Source organism: Mobula birostris, chromosome 2 (assembly GCF_030028105.1).
Source record: "Mobula birostris isolate sMobBir1 chromosome 2, sMobBir1.hap1, whole genome shotgun sequence".
NCBI classification, from domain to species: domain Eukaryota; kingdom Metazoa; phylum Chordata; class Chondrichthyes; order Myliobatiformes; family Myliobatidae; genus Mobula; species Mobula birostris.
In genome coordinates this window covers 73,748,583-73,770,786 of record NC_092371.1, presented here as the reverse complement: position 1 = coordinate 73,770,786, position 22,204 = coordinate 73,748,583, and positions in this window count along the sequence as shown.

The window sequence follows — 22,204 nt, the reverse complement described above, 5'->3', positions numbered from 1 at the left end:
CCCAGAATGTAAACCCTGAGCAATGAAGAACAGCACCGATACACAAGTGAAACATGCTAAGGGGTCAGAATTGGAGTAAATGTTAGTTTCTCAGAGTTGTATGGCAGGTGGAGGTGGCAAGGTAGAGAGAAAGTCAGGTAGAGATTGGAAAAGAATGAACAATTCTATTGTGTATGTGGCCTGTTTACATAACTGTTATTAATAAGAACACGGGAGACGGGAGCTAAGTTTCATGGATCTTTACTGGTAGAGTTGGAACTTTTACTCACACACATACAGATCCATATGCACCTAATAGCACATGCAACGATGTGTTACTACAACACAAAGTAGTCCCTTATTATAATGTAGGCTATACAGTACACTCCTCCCCTTTTATTTTAAAAATGTATCAACTTTTTTTTTACTGGGGCATGATGCTAAACAAATAAGTTTACCCTTAACATACAAATGCCTACTATTTGTTTACAAATTATAACAAACTTAATAATATCAAATTATAACTCAAGTCTCGGGGGCGGGGGGGGTGGGGGGGTCTCCTCTGCCTCTTCGGGTAACGTCTGTCCTGAAATGTTTGCTTTGGGGAATGAATCTCGACAGGTACATCAGGTGGGTCATCAGCACTGATGACAGGCTTATCTGGAGATGAGGCTGATATGGTCACATCAGGAGTGTTTGCTTCTATGTCAGGGGAGTCCAGGCAAGGTGTTGTTGTGTTTTTCACCTGAGCATCCAAGTGTGCTGAATGTGCAGGAATCTTCCAATGAGGAAGACTATCCAATCATGTGTGAAGAAGTTGAAGCTGCAATATGATCACTGAAGTGTGGGAAGTCAGCAGGAGTTGACAACATGTATTACATTTTACTGCTGCCACAAAATTAACAAATTTCACAACATATGCCAGTGACTTTAAACCTGATTCTGAAGTATGTTTATGTTACCAAATGAGCAGCCTGAAGCAGTAAAGATGGTGGAAATGTGTGCTATGATCATGTTGAAAATGGCAGGTTTTACATAGAAGTTTCCAAGGATTAACACGCTGATAAGAATCGAGGGAATAATATTTGGACTGATTTAATCTGTCACTCAAGCTAAAATTTACATGTTTTTTATTCAGACATAAGGTCATGTCAAAAAGTTCATGACAGTACTGTGGTTAATTTACTGGACTGGTAACGCAGAGGCCTGTTTTGGGGACATCAATTCAAATTCTTCTGTAGGAGACTTGTAAATCAAATTAATTAAATAATCACAAACCTAGAATAGGATTTGCCTAAGTTATTGTGACCAGAGAACGATTGAAATACTTTACCAAGGTGCCTCCCTTGACCAGTCTGGAAGTGGATAGGGGTTGGTGGGGCAAAGGCCAAAGACAATGAACTTTAAAGCAATTGTGCTAAACACTACGCTAATTTAAAGTTCAGTCTGCTTGGTTCAATCTGAGGCAGCGGGCAGGGAAAGTGGCAGAAAGTAGTAAATAAGGACCAGAGAGTCTGATATGTTGGAAGAAACTTTCCTCAATCTTCTCAATATGGTGATTGCGCGAGCAATCACCAGTCAGGGTTCGATTCCCACTGCTGTCTGCAAGGAGTTTATATGTTCTCCCTATGATCGTGTGGGTTTCCTCTGGATACTCTGTAATACACTGGATAATGATTTCATCTGTATAATCAGTATGCAAGGCAAGCTTTTCACTGTTTCTTGGTGCACGTGACAATAATAAGCCAATACCAAAACCGAACCAATCTCTTCTGACTGCACGAGTCATATCAGTGCATTCCATGTATATACGTGACTATCGAACAGTCTTTTGCATGGCTCTAGTCCATAGTCTTCAGCACTGTTGGGAACGTCCTGTAGGGCCTCAATGGGAAGAAGATCAATTAAGCAAAATGGCACTCAGGGCACTGCACAGATTTCTTTCGGCTATTATCTGAGTGCTCTTTTGGACATTATAATTAAAGATGATGATAGTGCATTATTAAGTAATACAGCAAAGTGTGGAAGAGTCAATAATAGCAAAATATTTTACACAGGTGGGCAGTACAGAAACATAGCAGTTAGGGGCAATCGCTTTACGGCACCAACAATACCCAATTAGGGTTGTTTCCCGTCATTGTCTGTAATGAGTTTGTATGTTCTGTCTGAGGCTGCGTAGGTTTCTTCTGGGTGTTCTGGTTTCCTTCCACATTCAAACTCAGTCAGCTCCATCATGGGCGCTGGCCTGCATAGTATCCAGGATATCTTCAAGGAGAAATGCCTCAGAAAGGTGGCATCCATCATTAAGGACCCTCACCACCCAGGTTATGCCCTGTTCCCATTGCTACCATGAAGGAAGTACAGGAGACTGAAGGCGCACACTCAACAATTCAGGAACAGCTTCTTCCCATCTGCCATACGATTTCTGAATGGACCATGAACCCAACCTGATTACTTCTTAAAATTTTGCACTATTTATTTAATTTAACCATTTAATATAGATATTTACTGTAATTCACAGTTTTTAAAAAATGCATTGCAATGCTGTCACAAAGTCAGCAAATTTCACGACATATGCAAGTGATATTAAACCTGATTCTGATTCCAAAGGTGTACAATCAGGGTTAATAAGTTGGAGCAAAGCTATGTTGGTGCCCAAAGCAAGGTGACACTTATGGGCTGCCCTCAGCACAATCCTCAGACTGTGTTGGTTGTTGGTGCAAAACTACTCATTTCACTGTATATTTTGATGTACATGTGACAAATAAGGATGGTCTTTAGTCTCCCTTTATTGCACTCCATCCCACCTTTCTAACTTAAAATCTTTATTAATTCCTGTACCAAACTTTGAATGATACATTTTAGGTGTTATGTTTACTTTTAGCAATTTTAAATTTTATTTCAATTCCCCACTTTTCTTCCCTCAATGAAGTCAGTCTTCAGTGGTCTGACTGTGCTACAGATCCCTTAGATATGCTGCAGCCGTACAAGCCTAATAAATGCTACAAAAGCCAGACTCTTACTCCACAACATCAATAAGCAGTTACAGCAGGCCCATGTGCAGAAGTTTCCAAGCAAGGTGAAAATTATGAATTTGGCTGAATGTTTTAAAATAGGAAGTTCAATACCCAGTATCCATTCCAGAGTCATATTAGGCAAGAAAAGAGAACTGTTCTCTGAGTACCATTCTGTAATTAAAGAATCAGTTGGAAGTGCTTCTTTATGGGAAGCTTTAAGCCATTGATATAATTTATGTCTAAGACGACTTGGCAGAGAGCAGCAGGAATCTACCTTGATCCATATTTTAGAGATATGCCACATAAAAAGCCCTTCCAGCTCAACAAGCCTAATTACACCATGTGACCAATCTGATGAAGGGTTCTGGCCCGAAGCATTGACTGATCGTTTCCATGGATGCTGCCCGACCTGCTGAGTTCCTCCAGCGTGTTGTGAGTGTTGCTTTGACCCCAGCATCTGCAGAGTATTTTGTGTTCATGTAAATGATTGTGGGAATGAAAGGCATATCATATGAGGAGCATTTGATGGCTCTGGGCCTGTACTTGCTGGAATTTAGAAGAATAAGGGGAGGGGGGGGATCTCATCAAAACCTTTTTAATGTTGAAAGGACTAGACAGAGTGGATGTGGAGATGATGTTTCTTATGGTGGGTGAATCTAGGACTAGAGGGCACAAGCTCAGAAGAGAGGGATGTCCATTCAGAAATGAGATGAGGAGGAACTTCTTTAGCCGGAGGGTGGTAAGTCTGTGGAATTTATTGCCGCAGAAGCTGTGGATGCTAGGTCATTGGGTGTATTTAAGGTGGAGGTTGATAGATTCTTGATAATTCAAGGCATTAAAGGTTACAGGGAGAAGGCAGGAGAATAGGGTTGAGAGGGAAATGGATCAGCCATGATGGAATGGTGGAGCAGACTCGATGGGCTGAATGGCCTAATTCTGCTCCTATGTCATATGGTCTAATATGGGAAGAAACTGGAGCACCCCAGAAGAAACCCACGTAGTCATGGGGAGAGCATACAGTCTCCTTACAGACTGCAGTGTAAAAGAACCTGGGTTGCTGACGCTGTAATGCCATTTTGTTAACAGCTACCATGCTGCTCTAATGAAATCTTTAAAAACAATCTTGACATATTCTACTGACAACTCAAAACAAGGAAGCAAGGATGTTTCATTGCTGCAACATCAAAAATATGTATCAATGATAATTCGATTCCCCATCCACAAATAGACAGGCCTAGATAGATTGGATGTAGAGAGGGTATTTCCATAGTGGGGAAGTCTAGGCACAGCCTCAGAACACAAGGATGCCCCTTTAGAACAGAGATGAAGAGAAATTTCTTAGTGGATCTGTGGAATTCATTGCCACAGACAGCTGTGGAGGCTAAGTCATTGGGGACATTTGAAGTGGTGGTTGATAGGTTCTTCATTAGTAGGGATGTCAAATGTTATAGGGAGAAGGCAGGAGAATGAGATTGGGTGGGAAAATAAATCAGCCACGATCAAAAGGTGGAACAGACTCGGAGTCAATGGTGTAATTCAGCTCCTATGTCTTATTGCCTGATGTTGTCTGGGTTGGAATCAGATTGATTTATCTATCTGAAATTCAGATTCATTTATTTATCACGTGAACATCGAAACAGTGAAATGCGTCAATTGAGGTAACAACCAACACAACCTAAGGATGTACTTGGGGAAGCCCAATAATAAAGTGGCCTACAGAGAGGTCATCACCCTGACACAGTGGTGTCAAGAAAACAACCTCTCCCTCAATGTCGCCAAAACAAAGGAGCTGGTTGTGGATTACAGGAGGAATGGAGACAGGCTAGTCTCTATTGACATCAATGGATCTGGGTTTGAGAGGATGAACAGCCTTAAGTTCCTTGGCATACATATCACTGAAGATCTCACACGGTCTGTACATACCAGCTGTGTGGTGAAAAAGGCACAACAGCGCCTCTTTCACCTCAGACGGTTGAGGAAGTTTGATATGGGCCCCCAAATCCTAAGAACTTTCTCCAGGGACACAATTGAGAGCATCCTGACTACACCACTGCCTGGTATGGGAACTGTACGTTCCTCAATCGCAGGACTCTGCAGAGAGTGGTGTGAACTTCCCATGATTCAGGATGTTTACAAAGACAGGTGTGTAAAAAGGGCCCGAAGGATCATTGGGGACCTGAGTCACCCCAACCACAATCTATTCCAGCTGCTACCATCCGAGAAATGGTACTGCAGCATAAAAGCCAGGACTAACAGCGTCCAGGACAGCTTCTTCCACCAGGCCATCAGACTGATTAATTCATGCTGATACAATTGTATTTCTATGTTATATTGACTGTACTATTGTACATGTTTATAATACTTTAAATTGCACATACAGATGGAGATGTGACGTAAAGATTTTTACTCATGTATATGAAAAATGTAAGAAATAGTCAATTAAGTTGAATTCATTTAAGTCAAATGTCACCACGCATTGCAGTGCCAATATAGCATGCCCACATTGTTCAGCAAGCAAAAACAACAACAGCATCAAAACAGAAACAGCAAAACAAGCCCCTTTCCTTCCCCCCTCCCACCCACACACATAGATAGGCCTCCAACCCCAGGGGAGGCCACCTCTGGGCCTCTGATGGACTCAGATAACTGCAGGCATTAGGCCTCTGACTTTCAGACACTCCGACCCAGGGCTACGACCATCGGGACTTGAATTCTGGATTTGCCTTCAGGCTTAGATCTTCGTTATCCACTCCAGGACTCGTGGACCTTGAACTCCAAACTCACACTGGCTTCTGATCCTAGGACCCACCTACCCGGGAAGGCCTCTCTGACCAGGGGGTTCACCTGCCCTCATCCATGAAGCCCGCCAGCTTTGATCATTCACCACGGGGATAGCTGATCTTCATCCACAGCGCTTGCTGACCCCACATTCGCCCATGGGGATTGTTGGCCTTCAACAGCAGGACTCTCTGATCTGAACTCTGGCCTGACCTTCGGTTCCCTTTCATCCATGTCTGTAAACCCTAACCTTTCCCCAACTCCTCATGTTGTCTCCAAAACCATCCCTACGTACCATGACCTAGAAGGGCCGTGAAGCTTGGTGCCATCTTGACTGCAAATTGATTCTGCTATTGTAACCATGTCTGAAAATGGAGCAGGTGACAACAATGATGACAGAATAAACCCGGCTCTGATGTTGCTGACTTACTGCATTAGGAAAGGTTAGAGAAGGTTCCAATAGTGTTTGGCTCCCATTGAGCAATGACCCATCGTAGGAGCGGTGTATCTATTTTCTGTCTGAATTGTATTTTGTGGTGCGTTTACTATAGTAATCTGTCACGGAGGATGGGGTGTGATAGAAGGAAATGGGCATAAATACGTACTCAAACTTAGTTATTAGTTGAGAGAGGCCGAGCCATGGGGAATTATATTTTTGTATATCGCCAATTACATTTAGTATCACTTAGTTATATTGCCAATAAAACTTCAAATTAGAGCATTATATCACTAATTTAGTTTTAGTTTTTTTTAAAATCACTATGAGATTGTTCTTCTTTGCTGGCTTCATAATAAAGGATCGAACATACATTTTTCGATTTTGAAATTTGTGATTTGGAAGCGCATTATACAGTGTCAAGTACCTTGGCTTAGTCTTGCAGTGGTTTTGGTTTGCTTTTAAGTAACTGCTACGCCTACCCAGAGTCACAAATCCTCATTAAAAAAAAGAGAAGTGGTTCCTGGATTCATCTGTTCCTGGAAATCACTGTGCAGGCTGAAGAGTAAGCTTCACGGTAATGGTGACACAGGCACAGGAGTGGGCATCCTCCTTCACTCTGCGGGAAATCCTGCTTGAAAAGGTGATGTACCCAGAGAGTGGTCCTGCGCTTCGTAAGTCAGAGAAGAGCAAGGTGGTGCCCCAAGGGGAATGTATACCACCAAAGGGAAGTGTGATGCACAATGACTCGTTCCCAATCCAGAAATAAATATCAGTGACCAATATTGAGAGAATAAAATTTCTCATCTGCTACTACTGGCTTTCTAAACTCACACACTTACTGTCTCTGCAACCTTCACATATGCATCTCATAACTGACATACATTTGATTACTCAGCCATGAGAGAGGTATGTGACATTCACAGTCCCACACACATACACCCACACTCACAGATACATACAGTGCATTAGCTTGAATTCACACTCACACACACTTATAAATAGAAATGCACATATACATCCACACCCATGGATATATACAGTATATTAACATGCATACACACTCTCACACACACAGCTCATTCTACACAAGACAAAATGCTGGGGGAACTGAACAAATCAGGCAGCGTCTATGGAGAGAAACAAATAGTTGACACTTTGTGATGAGATTCTTTATCAGAACTGAAGGGACAAAAATAAGTATATCTTTACAAGGTAGACTTTGGCAGGCAAGGAGTGTGTCTAATTGTGTTTAACCACCAAATTGCATTTACTGAGGCTGAGCTGAGGTAAATCTAATGCAAGTACAAGAATGCCCATTCTAATAAGAGCAAATTATCAACCCCGAGAAAGATAATGACTGTGCAATTTACTTAAGTTAGTTCCAATAATATTATTTGATAATTAGTATGTGAATGTGCTATTTGCTTGCTTAATGTAAAACACCAATTCATGATTTTAATTAAGAATTTTTATTTTAAAATATCATTGTTGTACTGAATCTTTTTGAGTGTCAGCGATTACAAACATTCACTAGCCCTGACCACACCTACAGCTTGTGGAACAGGGGAGGCTGGGATTCACCAAAGTGGTTTTGTGAGTTTGGCCTTTCATTTGCTAGGCCAAGTCAAAAGGTTCAAAGTACATTTATTATCAATGTATGCAATATACAACTCAGAGTCTTGAGGTAGCAGCCATGAAACAAAGACGACCATGAAAGGTGTTCAAAGAAAAACATCAACTCCCCCCCCCCAAAAAAAAGACAAATCATACAAATGACAAGAATATCAACCCCTCTTCTTTCCAGTAATTGGAAAATGTTATGTTTTATTGACACACATCCTCAAAGACTTTGCAGTCAAGAGAAAGAAATAAAGGAACATAGGAATTGAAGTACCCAGGTGCAGTGTGAGCTGGATAATTTGTGTAGATATCAGTGAGTCAAAAGAAAAGGGAGGAAGAAAGGTGCAAGCTGTAGCACAAAGATGCCTATTCATTTGAATGAGGATTTATACATTTGCATCAGCTTGGTAGACACAATCTAGCAGACAACATCTAGTGTACAATCCAGAGGGAACCCTTGCAAATGTAAAACACAGAAGAGTCAAGCATATTGTCACCGTGGGAGACAGGAAAAATTGGAGGATCAAGGACTTGATTAAACATGTGAGTCATTATATGGAATAACATGGAATAAATCATGGTTGCAGTTCATGGTGAGGGCACTGAGAGATAGTGAAAGAAATTGACTTTACACATAGATCACTACCAAACCATTTTACGTGCTTATTAACTCATAGCTCCACATTGACCTTACATGACCCTGTGCTTATTGAAAGTCCATGCCAATATTATTATGAAACCCATCAATTTGAGTTGTACCGCTCTGGTTTAGAAACTGGCCTCTATTTTAGAGAGACTATAACTGAATCTTCATTCATCTCCACATACCTCCCAATTATCCTGTGATTTCAATCTGAGGGTGACACGAGAGCATCCTTCAGGAAGGTGAACCCATGCAAAACATCCACCCCAGGTGAGTTACCTGGCTGAGTACTAAACACCTGTGTTGATCAACTGGCTGGAGTGTTCACTGAGATTTTTAACCTCTTGCATTGGCAGTCTGAGGTACCTATCCGGTTTAAATAGAATTCACTTATGACAATACCAAAGAAGAACGCGGTAACCTGTATCAAAGACTGTCATCCAGTAGGACTTTTATCCACAGTGATGAAGTGTTTTGAGAGGTTAGTGCTGAAACATTAACTCCTGCATGAGAAGTGACTTAGATCCACTCTAATTTGCCTACAAGTACAACAGGTCCACAGCAGATGCCATCTCTTTGGCTCTTCACTCAACCATGGAACATCTGGACAACAAAGATGCATTCATTAGAATGCTCTTTACTACAGCTTGACATTCAATCCGATCATCCTCTCAAAACTAATCAATAAGCTTCAAGACCTTGGCTTCAATACCTCTGTACAACTGGATCCTTGATTTCCTCACTTGCAGACCCCAATTGGCTCAGATTGGCAACATCTCCTCCACAATCTCCATCAGCATAGGTACAACACAAGAGTGTGTGCTTGGCCCCTACTCTACTTGCTTTACACTTATGACTGCGTGGTTAAGCACGACTCTGATGCCATATTCAGTTTTGCTGGTGACACCACTGTTGTAGGGCAAATCAAAAGTGGTGATGAATCAGAATACAGGAGGGAGAATGAAATTCTAGCTGAGTGGTACCACAACAACCTCTTACTCAACGTCAGCAAGACCTAAGAGCTAATTGACTTCAGGATAACAAAGCTGGAGGTCCACGAGCCAGTCCTCATTGGGGAGTCAGAGGTGGAGAGGGTCAGCAACTTTACACTCCTGTTTTATCATTTCAGAGGACCCCATCCTGGGCCCAGCACACAAGTGCAAGTATGAAGAAAGCACATCAGTGCCTCCACTTCTTCACTGAACTTCACTTGCCCCATCATTGAAATGTTCCCACCATCTCTGGATTCAAGGTCAAAGGCTCTCCATCTCTCGTTCTGGATATTTACGATTTATTTATTATTATTACTACTTCCTTTTTGTATTGGTATAGCCAGTTGCCTTTTGCACACTAGTTGAATGCTTGAGCTGGTGCAGTCTTTCTTTGCTTCTATTATGATTACTACTCTATCATGGATTTATTGAGTATGCCCACAAGAAGATGAATCCCAGAGTTGTATACTGTGACATATTGTATATGTACTTTGAATATAAATTTATTTTGAACTTTGACACCAAGAGGAATTGAGGGGGGCCAGAAATAGGTTTACCAAGAGAAGGTGGTCTTTGGGGACAGTCCAGTTCATGGATCTTGAGAAGATGGGAAGCAGAAACAAGTTGTGTGGACTTGGGAGATCAAGGATGTGGAGGAAAGATCTTCTGCATAAATAAGGTCTGGAACTATCTGGGAGATAATGCACTGCTGTTCAGAGGACTGTAATCACTCAGACTGAGGCATGTTCAAAAGTTCAAAGTAAATTTATTATCAAAGTGCATATACAATATGTCACAATATACAACTCCGGATTCATTTTCTTGCAGGCCTTCTCAAACAAGTGAATAACAATAATAGAATCAATGAATCCTTGGTCTTGCTGACATTAAGTAGCAGGCTTTTGTTGTGGAACCACTCAGCCAGATTTTCAATCTCCCTCTTGTATGCCAATTCACTGCCTTTATTTCAGCCTATGACAGTGGTATCATCAGCAAACTTGAATATGGCATTGGAGCTGTGCACATATACACACGCCTGCATCCTTGGCACCATTGAGCACATTGACAAGGAGCACTACCACAAGGAAGCAGCATGCATCATGAAAGTACCCATCATCCAGGTCATGCTCTCTTCTTGCTGCTGTTCTCAGGAAGGAGGCACAGGAGGCTTAGCTTCCTCACCACCAGGTTCAGGAACAGTTGCTACCCTAGAACCACTGGGCTTCGGAATCATCATGGATAACATCACTCAACTTGAAACTGATTCCATAATCAAGGCCTCTACAACTCACATTCTTATTTTTTTTCAATTTGCACAATTTGTCCTGTTTTTTTTTTGCATATTAGTTGTTTGCCTGTGTTTGTTTATGTGTAGTTTTTCCACAAATTCTATTGTTTTTCTTTACTTACCTGGAAATGACTACAAGAAATGAATCGCAAGATAGTATATGGTAACATATACTACCTTGGAATAGACTGTTAGAGTGGATTTGGTGAGGATGTTTCCTGTAGTGAGGGAATCCAAGACCAGAGGACACAGCCTCAGCACAGAATGGAGGGGAGGAGGAATTTCTTTAGTCAGGGAGTGGTGAATCTGGAATTCATTGCCACAGGCGGCTGTGGAGGCCAAATCATTGGGTATATTTGGAGGAGGGAGAAGATGGCGATGCGATGCAGCGTGCGCGGACATTACGAATGATATCATGTGTAACTAGGAGGCTGTGTACAATCCGGATTTAATGGAGACAGCCATGAGAAGCGCAGAGGAACATCTGGAGTAACTTCTGAAATGCCTGCTTCACTGCCGCTGCTACTGTGTGATCGAGAATCTCTGGAGATGAAAGCCCCAATTCCTCGGCTTTGCGTATCGCCGGGGCCAGGGTCGAAACGCTCGGCAGAGATGGTGCTCGGTGCCGAGTAGGTGGTCGGAGGCTGGGAGTTTTTCGGATGGACTCTGAGTTGGACTGTGGTCGGATGCTTCCGGGATGCTGCACTGGCAAGTTGGCTGCACTGGAGGTTTACCGTCTGCGTGAGATGATGGGACTTTTGAGAGACTTTGAGACTTCTACGAGACTTTGAGACTTCTACTGTGCCAAGGTCTGTTCTTATCAAATTATGGTATTGCTTTGCACTGTTGTAACTATATGTTATAATTAGGTGGTTTTTGTTAGTTTTTAAAGTCGGTTTGTCATATGTTTCTGTGATATCATTCTGGAAAAACATTTTATCATTTCTTAATACCCGCATTACTAAATGACAATAAAAGGGGACTGCATGTCCTCAATCATATATTTAAGGCAAAGGTTGATTGATTCTTAATTAGTTGGGGCATGACAGGATACAGGGAGAAGGCAGGAGATTGGGGCTGAGAGGGAAGTGGATCAACCAGTAAGAAATGGTGAAGTAGACTGGATCGGCCAAACGGTCCCCCTCATTCTGCCCCTATGTCTTATGCATGCACTTTGATAATATATTTACTTTAACTTTGACCTCTGACATCCTCTGCCATTCAGATGGATCATTGTCACACATGGTATATCTGTGTAGTTAGTGCAACAGTACACTATAGCTAAGGTCATTAAGGTTCAAGCTTCATGGATTCCTTTATATCCAGTCCTGCCTCCAAAGCTGCAGCTGGAAGCTCTGTTTTGAAAGGAGATTTGAAGGTTGGTTTTCCCAGATTGTTCCAGTTTGACAATGAATCACTGGTTGGCTAACTTTTTTAGTATTGCACAAGACCACATTCTTTCACAGGTTTCACATCATCGATTTCCAAAGTTGCTTGCACTTGGCACATCTTAGCTTGGAAGAGAGATTGAGGAGGCAGTGTGAAACAAATGCAAGTGGAAGAGGCAATGAAGTAAATTTCACAGTGAAACAGTGGGAGTGATGATTAAGTATAACATGCAGAAGTGGGTTTTGATGAGACAGCACACGTCTATGATCAGAATTGATATTTGGTACGAATTGGAAACAAGGTCAGACTGCGCTGACAAAGTAAGTAGTGAGAAAAGCGTTCAATGATCTGAAGAAACATGTGTTGATAAATTTCTGAGGTGGATTTAACATGATTGGAGACAAGTCAGAAGTCAACACAAGTCAACAGCTAGTGCAATCAAAATGTCATAAGAAAGTAACTACAACAACACAGACTCAATGCAGTTAAGTAGCACCAAGCATGTGGAACAACGTGATAAAATGAATGCATACTTATGTAAAGGACGCTCACATTTCATTTTTCTTTCAAGGAAGGAAAGCAGCATGGTGAATTATGTAAAGGACGCTCACATTTCATTTTTCTTTCAAGGAAGGAAAGCAGCATGGTGAATTTGTGTTATTTGGTAAATCTTATTTTTCTCATCTGTAATAAAGAACATATTCTTGTTCTGAAACATTTGATGCCCGTTAGAGATAGTTGTATTTAGAACATTTTCATTAGTGAAAAAACTGCAGACATTCATATTGTGTCTAAGTTCAATTTCAAATGCATTGCATCCGTGAGGTATTGACCACAACTTTAATTTTACACTGCAATCAAATCTGGTACCGTTTTAAAAACCTCTGCCACTTCACTGCATTTCTACACCTTTATATTTCAGGAACATTTCTTGTGATTCAGAGATCTTAGCAAAAAACAATTTGGCTAGATTTAGATTAAATCTTAAACTTCAAACTCTACCACAGTCAAGCCAAGAAGTATGCAACCAACAAGCTAGGAAGGCACTCATGATCTTAAACAATATTTGTTTGACAGAATTCACGGAAATCTTTTACTCCACATGTGAGACATACCTGAAATTGAGCTGGTTTTGATTGGGCTGAGTTGGCCACATGATGTGAATGTCTGCAAACATTGGATCATCTTTTCAGGGATGGTGAGAGATTTCAAATGAATCATCTTCAATCTGTTCAAATCTTGATTAGTGATGGTCACTTTGCATCAATGGACTAGATCTGTTCACTAAGGATTTGAAGAATTTAGAAGTAAAATTCATTAGGTTAGCTAACTACCTGCCCTAACTTAAATATATTTAATTTATAAAATACTGAAGGAACTCAACAGGTCAGGCAGCATCAATGGAAAAAAAAAGTTGACATTTCAGGCCAAGACCCTTCATTAGCCTCCATCTAAGGAGGTTCTCACCTGGGGTTCACGGACCCGCCAGTTAACAGCAGGGGTCCATGGCATTAAAAAGCCAGAAATGCTAGTATGTGTTTTATTTATATTCTCTTGAACAAAAACTACAAACCCATTCAAACTTAAATACAGCACAATATTATTTAGGAGCTATCAATGGACTAATCATGGAGCTGCCACAGTTATAATGAATAAGAAATGAAATTATAAATGACTACAAGATAGTTACAATATACTAATCTCTAGAGATTTTAATGACATTGATTGGAGTACTGAGAGACGCAGCAGAAAATCTATTAACACTATGAAAAGGGAGGGTGAGCAGCCAGAAGTTGTGGTACATATTGGTACTAATGATGTAGGTAGAAAAAGGAGGAGCTCCTGAAAAAAAAAAAGTACAGGGGGTTCAGAAGAAAACGGAACAGGACCCCATGGATAGTAAGCATGGGATTGTTGCCTATGCCACGCGACAGTGAGGACAGGAATAGAATGAGGTGACAAGTAAATGTGTGGCTGAAGAATTGGAGTAGGGGGCAGGGATTCAGATATCTGGATAATTAGGTTCTCTTCTGTGGCAGGTAAGACCTGTACAAAAGGGATGGGTTGTACTCGAATCCAAGGGGGACCAATAATCTTGCGGGCAGCTTTACCAGAGCTGTCAGGAGTGGTTTAAACTAATATGGTAGTGGGATGGGAACCAGTATAATAGATCCGAGAATGAGCCAGCAGGTTTGCAAGATGATGATGGATGTAACGTGAATACAAGGAAGGACCAGCCAATGGTTGGGTACAAATGCAGGCATGGCATAGGCAGCAATCCCACGATTACTATCCTTGGGGTCCTGCTTCCCGGTTTCCTTCCGAACTCCCTGTATTCTTTTTGTCAGGAGCTCCTCCCTTTTTCTACCTACATCATTGGTACCAATATGTAAATTGTACCACACAGGGAAAATTCAAAAGGGCGAAAAATACAGGACTGAAATTGCTGCGTTTGTGTGTGTAGCATTCAGAATAAGGTGGATGAACTCTTGGTGCAATTAGAGATTGGTCAGTAGGACGTTGTGGGCATCGCTGAGTTGTGGCTGAAAGGTGGCCATCAAAGGATATACTTTGTATCAAAAGGACTGGCAGGAAGGCATAGATGGTAGTGTGGCTGAATTGGCAGGAGATGAAACTGCATTTTTAGAAAGAGGTGACATAGGGTCTGAGAATGTGGGTTTAAAAAAAATGGAAATTATATACAAGCTTCCAAATAGCAGCCAAGATGTGGGGTTGAGATTGCAAAGGAAGCTGGAAAAGGCATGCAATAAGAGACTGACAATTGTAATGGAGAGACTTCAATATGCAAGGGGATTTGGAAAATAAGGTTGGTGTTAGATCGCAAGAGAAGGAATTTGCAGCATGCCTACGAGATGGATTTTTAGATCAACTTGTGCTTGAGCCTACTTCGGGAAAGGACATCTTAGATTGGGTATTGTGTAATAACCCAGATCTTAGTTGGGAGCTTAACATAAAAGAACCCTAAGAGGCAGTGGTCATAATATGACTGAATTCATACTGCAGTTTGAGAGGGAGAAGCACAAGTCAGATGTATCAGTAACTCAATGGAATAAAGGGAATTGCAGAGGAATGAGAGAGGAGCTTGCCCAGCTGGATCGGAGGACACTGGCAGGGATGATGATAGAGCAGAGGTGGCTGAAGTTTCTGGAATAGTTTACAAGGTGCAGGATAGATCTATCCCACAGAAGAAGCAGTTCTCAAATGGTAAGGGTAGGGAACAGTGGCTGATATGGGAAGTTAAGGATTGCATAAAAACCAAGGAAAGGACATAAGGTAGCAAGAGTGAGTGGGAAGTTGGATGATTGGGAAGCTTTTAAAATCCAACAAAAGACAACTAAAAAAAGCTACAAGGGAAAACATAGAAAACCTACAGCACAATACAGGCCCTTCAGCCCACAAAGCTGTGCTGAACATGTTCTTACCTTAGAAATTACCTAGGGTTACCCATAGCCCTCTACTTTTCTAAGCTCAATGTACCTATCCAGGAGTCTCTTATCCACCTCCATCACCATTGCCGACAGCCCATTGCACTAACTCACCACTCTCTGCATATTAAAAAACCTACCCCTGACATCTCCTCTAACTACTTCCAAGCACCTTAAAACTGTGCCCTCTTGTGTTAGTTATTTCAGTCTTGGGGAAAACGCCTCTGACTATCCACATGATCAATACCTCTCAACACTGCGTGGTGCTCGGACACAGTAGCACTGACAAGCTCCTGCAGCCCGGACCTGGAACACCTGTCGGTGATTGTCTTCCCTGCTATCTGCCACGGAAACTCACCTCGGTCATACTGACAGTGGTCTACGTTCCCTCCCAGGCAGATGTGGAGTGTGCTCTGAACATACTGTATGCCAACATCAGTGAACTTGAGACCAGGTATCCGGAGGCTTTGCTCATTACAGACGGGGACTTTAACCAGGCCAACCTCAGAAAGGTGCTGCCAAAGTTATACCAACATGTCTCCTGCCGCACTGCTACACAGCAGTCAAGGATGCTTACCGTTCCATCCCACTACGTCACTTTGGAAAAATCCAACCATCAGGCCATACTCCTCCTCCTGGCTTACAAACAGAAACTGAAGCGGGAGGTCACTGTGTCAAAAGTAGCGTCGCGTTGGACGGAGGAAACAGATGAGGTCCTCCATGACTGCTTTGAATCGGTGGACTGGTTAGTATTCAAGGACTCGGCAGCTAACCTCGATGAGTATGCCTCAGCTGTCATGCACTTTATTTGGAAATGTACAGAGGACTGTATGTCTCGCAAGACGATCCAGGTATTCCCTAACCAGAAACCTTGGATGAATTATGAGGTCAAGTCCCTTTTAAAGGCTAGAGCTGCGGCTTTTAGGTCCAGGGATACCAGTCGCTACATGGAATCCAGGCGTGAACTCCGGAAAGCCATTAAGATCACCAAGAGGCAATATCGAGCCAAGTTAGAAGCCCAGGCTAACCAGAGAGATGCCAGTAGACTATGGCAGGGTCTAAATGAGATCACTGGGTGCAAAGAAAAGGCTGGGAATATCAATAACTGTGGCGCTTCTCTTCCTGACGAACTTAACACATTCTACCCAAGACTCGAACAGAAGAGGAGCGTCCCGCTCCCTCCAGATGAACCGGACCTGGTGGCATCAAGATTTATCGTCACCGAGGACATTAGAAGGGCCTTCCTGAAGATAAATCCAAGGAAGGCGACGGGCCCAGATGGCATCCCGGAACGGGTTCTCCGGGCCTGTGCAAGCGAGCTAGCTGGAGTGTTTGCTGACATCTTCAACTGCTCCTTGCTTCAGTCTAAGATCCCCTCGTGTTTTAAGAAGGCAACGATAATCCCAGTGCTGAAGAAGAGGAAGGTGGCAGGCCTGAATGACTATTGACCTGTGGCTCTGACATCAATTGCTATGAAGTGCTTTGGACGTTATGGCACACATCAACCACAGCCTACCGGTCAACCTCGACGCTTTACAATTCGCCTACCGGAGCAACAGTTCAACAGCAGATGCCATCTCTCTGGCCCTACGTTCCTCCTTAGAACACCTGGAGAATAAAGACACATACGTAAGGCTCCTTTTCATTGACTACAGCTCCGCCTTTAGTACCATCATTCCAAATAAACTGATTTCTAAGCTCTGGAACCTGGGCCTTAGCACTCAGATCTGCAGCTGGATCTTCAACTTCCTCACAGACAGGACCCAGGCTGTCAAAATAGGGGATAAGCTCTTCTCTACAATCACTCTGAGCGTCGGTGCCCCACAAGGCTGTGTACTCAGCCCCCTGCTGTACTCACTGTACACCCATGATTGTGTAGCCAAGTTTCCATCAAACTCAATATACAAGTTTGCTGATGACACTACAATTGTAGGCCGTATCTCAGGTAATGATGAGTTTGAATACGGAGAGGAAATTAAGAACCTGGTGGCATGGTGCGAAGACAATAACCTATCCCTCAATGTCAGCAAGACGAAGGAATTGGTTGTTGACTTCAGAAGGAGCAGCAGACCGCACGACCCAATTTACAATCGGTGGTGCGCAAGTGGAACAGGTCAAAAGCTTTAAGTTCCTCGGGGTCAATATCACAAATAGCCTGAATTGGTCCAACCAAGCAGAGTTCACTAACAAGAAGGCCCACCAGCGCCTTTACTTCCTGAGAAAACTAAAGAAATTTGGCCTGTCCCCTAAAACCCTCACTAATTTTTATAGGTGCACAGTAGAAAGCATTCTTCTAGGGTGCATCACAACCTGGTATGTAAGTTGTCCTGTCCAAGACGAGAAGAAGCTGAAGATTGTGAACACAGCGCAGCACATCACACAAACCAATCTTCCGTCCTTGGACTCACTTTACACCGCACGCTGTTGGAGCAGTGCTGCCAGGATAATCAAGGACACGACCCGTCCAGCCAACACACTTTTCGCCCCTCTTCCCTCCGGGAGAAGGCTCAGGAGCTTGAAGACTCGTATGGCCAGATTTGGGAACAGCTTCTTTCCAACTGTGATAAGACTGCTGAATGGTTCCTGACCTGGATCTGGGCCGTACCCTCCAAATATCCGGACCTGCCTCTTGTTTTTTTTTTGCACTACCTTACTTTCCATTTTTCTATTTATGATTTATGATTTAAATTTTTAATATTTACTATCAATTTGTAATCCAGGGAGCAGGAAGCACAGAATCAAATATTGCTGTGATGATTGTACATTCTAATATCAATTGTTTGGCGACAGTAAAGTATCATCTTGTATACCTATCAGGTCACCTCTCATCCTTCATCACTCAACCTATCCTCATAAAGGCATGCTCCCCAATCCAAGCAACATCCTCGTAAATCTCCTCTGCACCTTTTCTATGGTTTCCACATCCTTCCTGTAGTGAGGCGACTAGATCTGAGTACAGTACGCCAAGTGGGGTCTGACCAGGGTCCTATACAGCCGCAATATTACCTCTCAGCTCCTAAACTGAATCCCACGACTGATGACGGCCAATACACCATATGCCACCTTAACACAGTCAACCTGGTCAGCAGCTTTGAGTGTCCAATGGACTCAGACCCCAAGATCCCTCAGCCTCCACACTGCCACGAGTCTTACCATTAATACTATATTCTGCCATACTTGACCTACCAAAATGTACCACCTCACACTTACCTGGGTTGAAATCCATCTGCCACTTCTTCACCCAGTTTTGCATCCTATCAATGTCCTGCTGTTACCTGACAGCCCTCTACACTATCCAAAACACCCCCAACCTTTGTGTTGTTAGCAAATTTACTAACCCATTCCATCACTCTTCATCCAGGTTTTTTTTAAAAAATATATAAAAATCATGAAAAGCAGGGGTCCCAGAACAGATCACTGAGGCACACCACTGGTCACTGACCTCCATGCAGAATATAACCCATCTACAACCACTCTTTGCCTTCTGTGGGCAAGCCAGTTCTGGATCCACAAAGCAATGTTCCCTTGAATCTGAAACACAAGGGCAAACTAGCCAATAATACAAGGCAGGATAATAAAATTTCTTTCAACTTTAAGGAGTAAAAAGGAGATGAGAGCTGATATTGGATGACTGGAAATGATGGTTGTGAGGTAGTAATGTGGACAAAGGAACAGCTGGTTAACTTAAGTATTTTGCTTCAATCTTCACCATGGAAGACCATAGCAGTGTGGCAGATGTCTGTGAGTGTCAGGGAGCAGGAGCCATTGCTATTACAAAGAAAAAGTACCAGCAAACTCAAAGGACTTAAGGTGGATAAGTCACCCTGGACCAGACGGACTACATGCCAGAGTCCTGAGAGGGGTTGCTGAAGAGATAACAGATGCATTGTTCATGATCTTTCAAGAATCACTTGATTTTGGCATGGTTCCAGAAGAGTGGAAAATTGCAAATGTCACTCAACTCCAAGAAGGGAGGAAGGCAAAAGAAAGAAAATTATAGACCAATTAGCCTAATCTCAGTGGTTGGGAAAGTATTGGAGTCTATTATTAAGGATGAGGTTTCAGAATACTTTGAGACCAAAAAGTGAAATTCACCTTGGATCTGTAAAGGGACAAATCTGTTAGAGTTGTTTAAGTAAAAAGCAGGGTGGACAAAGAGGAGGCAATGGATGTCATTTATTTTGATTTTCAGAAGGAATTTGATAAAGTATCACACGAGGCTGCTTAACAAGATAAAATCCTATGGCATTACAGGAAAGATACTGGCATGGCTAGAGGAATGGCTGACAGGCAGGAGCCACTGAGTAGAAATAAAAAGGAACTTTTCTGGTTAACTGCCAAGAGTCAGTAGTGGGACTACTACTTTTCACATTGTTAGTCAATGATTTGGATAAATCACAATCAGAATCAGGTTTATTATCACCAGCATGTGATGTGAAATTCAGTAACTTAATAGCAGCAGCTCAATGCAATACATAATACAGAAGAAAAATAATACATTTTATTCAGTGTACATATATTCCATGATTTTTAATTTATCCAAAAATCAGAAATACTACACATTAAAAAAAAGTGAGGTAGAGTTCAAGGGTTCAATGTCCATTTAGGAATTGGGTGGCAAAGGGGAAGAAGCTGTTCCTGAATCACTGAGGAATTGATAGGTTTGTGGCAAAGTTTGCAGATGATACAAAGGTAAGTGGAAGGGTAGGTAGTGCTGAGGAAGCAATGATTTGCAGCTTGACTTAGACAAATTGGAAGAATAGCAAAAAAGTGGCATATGGAATACAGTATTGGGAAATGTATGATACTGCATTTTGGTAAAAGGAACAATAGTGTGGGCTATTATGTAAATGGGGAGAAGATTCAAACATCAGACATGCAGAGGGACTTGGGAATCCTCATACAAGACTCCCAGAAGGTTAATTTACAGGTTGAGTCTGTGGTAAAGAAGGCAAGTGCAATGTTGGCATTTATTTCAAGGGGAATAGAATATAAAAGCAAGGAGATAATGCTGACCCTTCATAAGACACCAGTAAAGCTGCACTTGGCGTATTGTCAACAGTTTTGGGCCTCATCTCAGAAAGGATGGGTTGTCATTGGATTGAGTAGAGGAGGTTCAGAAGGATGATTCAGAGAATGAGGGGGATAACATATAAAGAGCACTTGGCATCTTTGGGCCTGTACTCACTAGAACTTAGAAGAATGCACAGGATCTCACTGAACCCTACTGAATGTTGAAAGGACTAAATGGGGTGGATGTGGAGAGAATGTTCCCTGTGATGTTGGTATCCAGAACTAGAGGGCACAGTCTCAAAATTCAGGGCAATCTTTTAAGCACAGAGGTGAGAAGGAATTTTTTTTTTTTTTTTTTTTTTTTTTTAAAAGCCAGAGTAGGGAATCTGGAATGCTCTGTCACAGACTACCGTGTAGGCCAATTCCGTGTGTATATTTAAGGCGGAAGTTGATTATTTCCTGATTGGTCAGGGCATCAAAGGATCTGGCAAGAAGGCAGGTGTATGGGGTTGATTGGGATCCAGGATCAGTCAAGATGGAATGGCAGAGCAGACTTGATGGGCTGAATGGCCTAATTCTGCTTCTATATCTTATGGTCATCACTTCATTCACACCCATCAACTAGATGCAGGGAAGGAATAATAAGACTCCATTATTAATGTTTACATACAATACCTACAAAAAGTATTCACAGTCTCTTGTAAAGTTTCATGTTTTATTGTTTTACAACATTAAATCCACTGTGAATCAATTTAGTTTTTTTAAAGCCCTGATTAACAGAAAGAGACTCTTTCATGTCAAAGTAATCTAAATTAATTAGAAATACAAAACAAAATATACTTACTCACCCCTTCAATTCAGTATTTAGTAGATGCATCTTTGGCAGCGATTACAGCCTGAGTCTGTGTGGATAGGTCTCTATCAGCTTTGCTCATCTGGACATTGCAATTTCTCCCCCCCCCCCCCCCCCATTCTTCTTTATAAAACTGCTCAAGCTGTCAGATTACATGGAGATCATGAATGAACAGCCCTTTTCAAGTCCAGCCACAAATTCTGAATTGGATTGAGGTCAAGACTCTGACTCGGCCACTCCAGGACATTAACTTTGTTGTTTTTAAGCCATTCCAGTGTAGCTTTGGCTTTATGCTTAGGGTTATCATCTTGCTGGAAAAGGAATCTTCTCCCAAGTCACAGTTCTCTGGCAGATGGCATCAGGTTTTCCTCCAGGACTTCCCTGTATTTTGCTGCATCCATTTTACCCTTTACCTTCACAAGCCATCCAGGGCCTGCTGCAGTGAAGCATCCCCACAGCAAGATGCAGCCACCACTATGCTTCACAGTAGGGACGGTGTGTTTTTGATGATGTGCAGCTTATGCCAAACATAATGTTCAGTCTAATGGCCAAGAAGCTCAATTTTGGTTTCATCAGACCATAGAAACTTCTTCCAGCTGACTTCAGAGTCTGCCACATGCCTTCTGGCAAACATTAGTCAAGATTTCATGTGAGTTTTTCCAACAGTGCTTTCTCTTTACCCCTCTCCTATAAAGCTGCAACTGGTGAAACACCTGGGCAACAGTTGTTGTATGTTCAGTCTCTCTC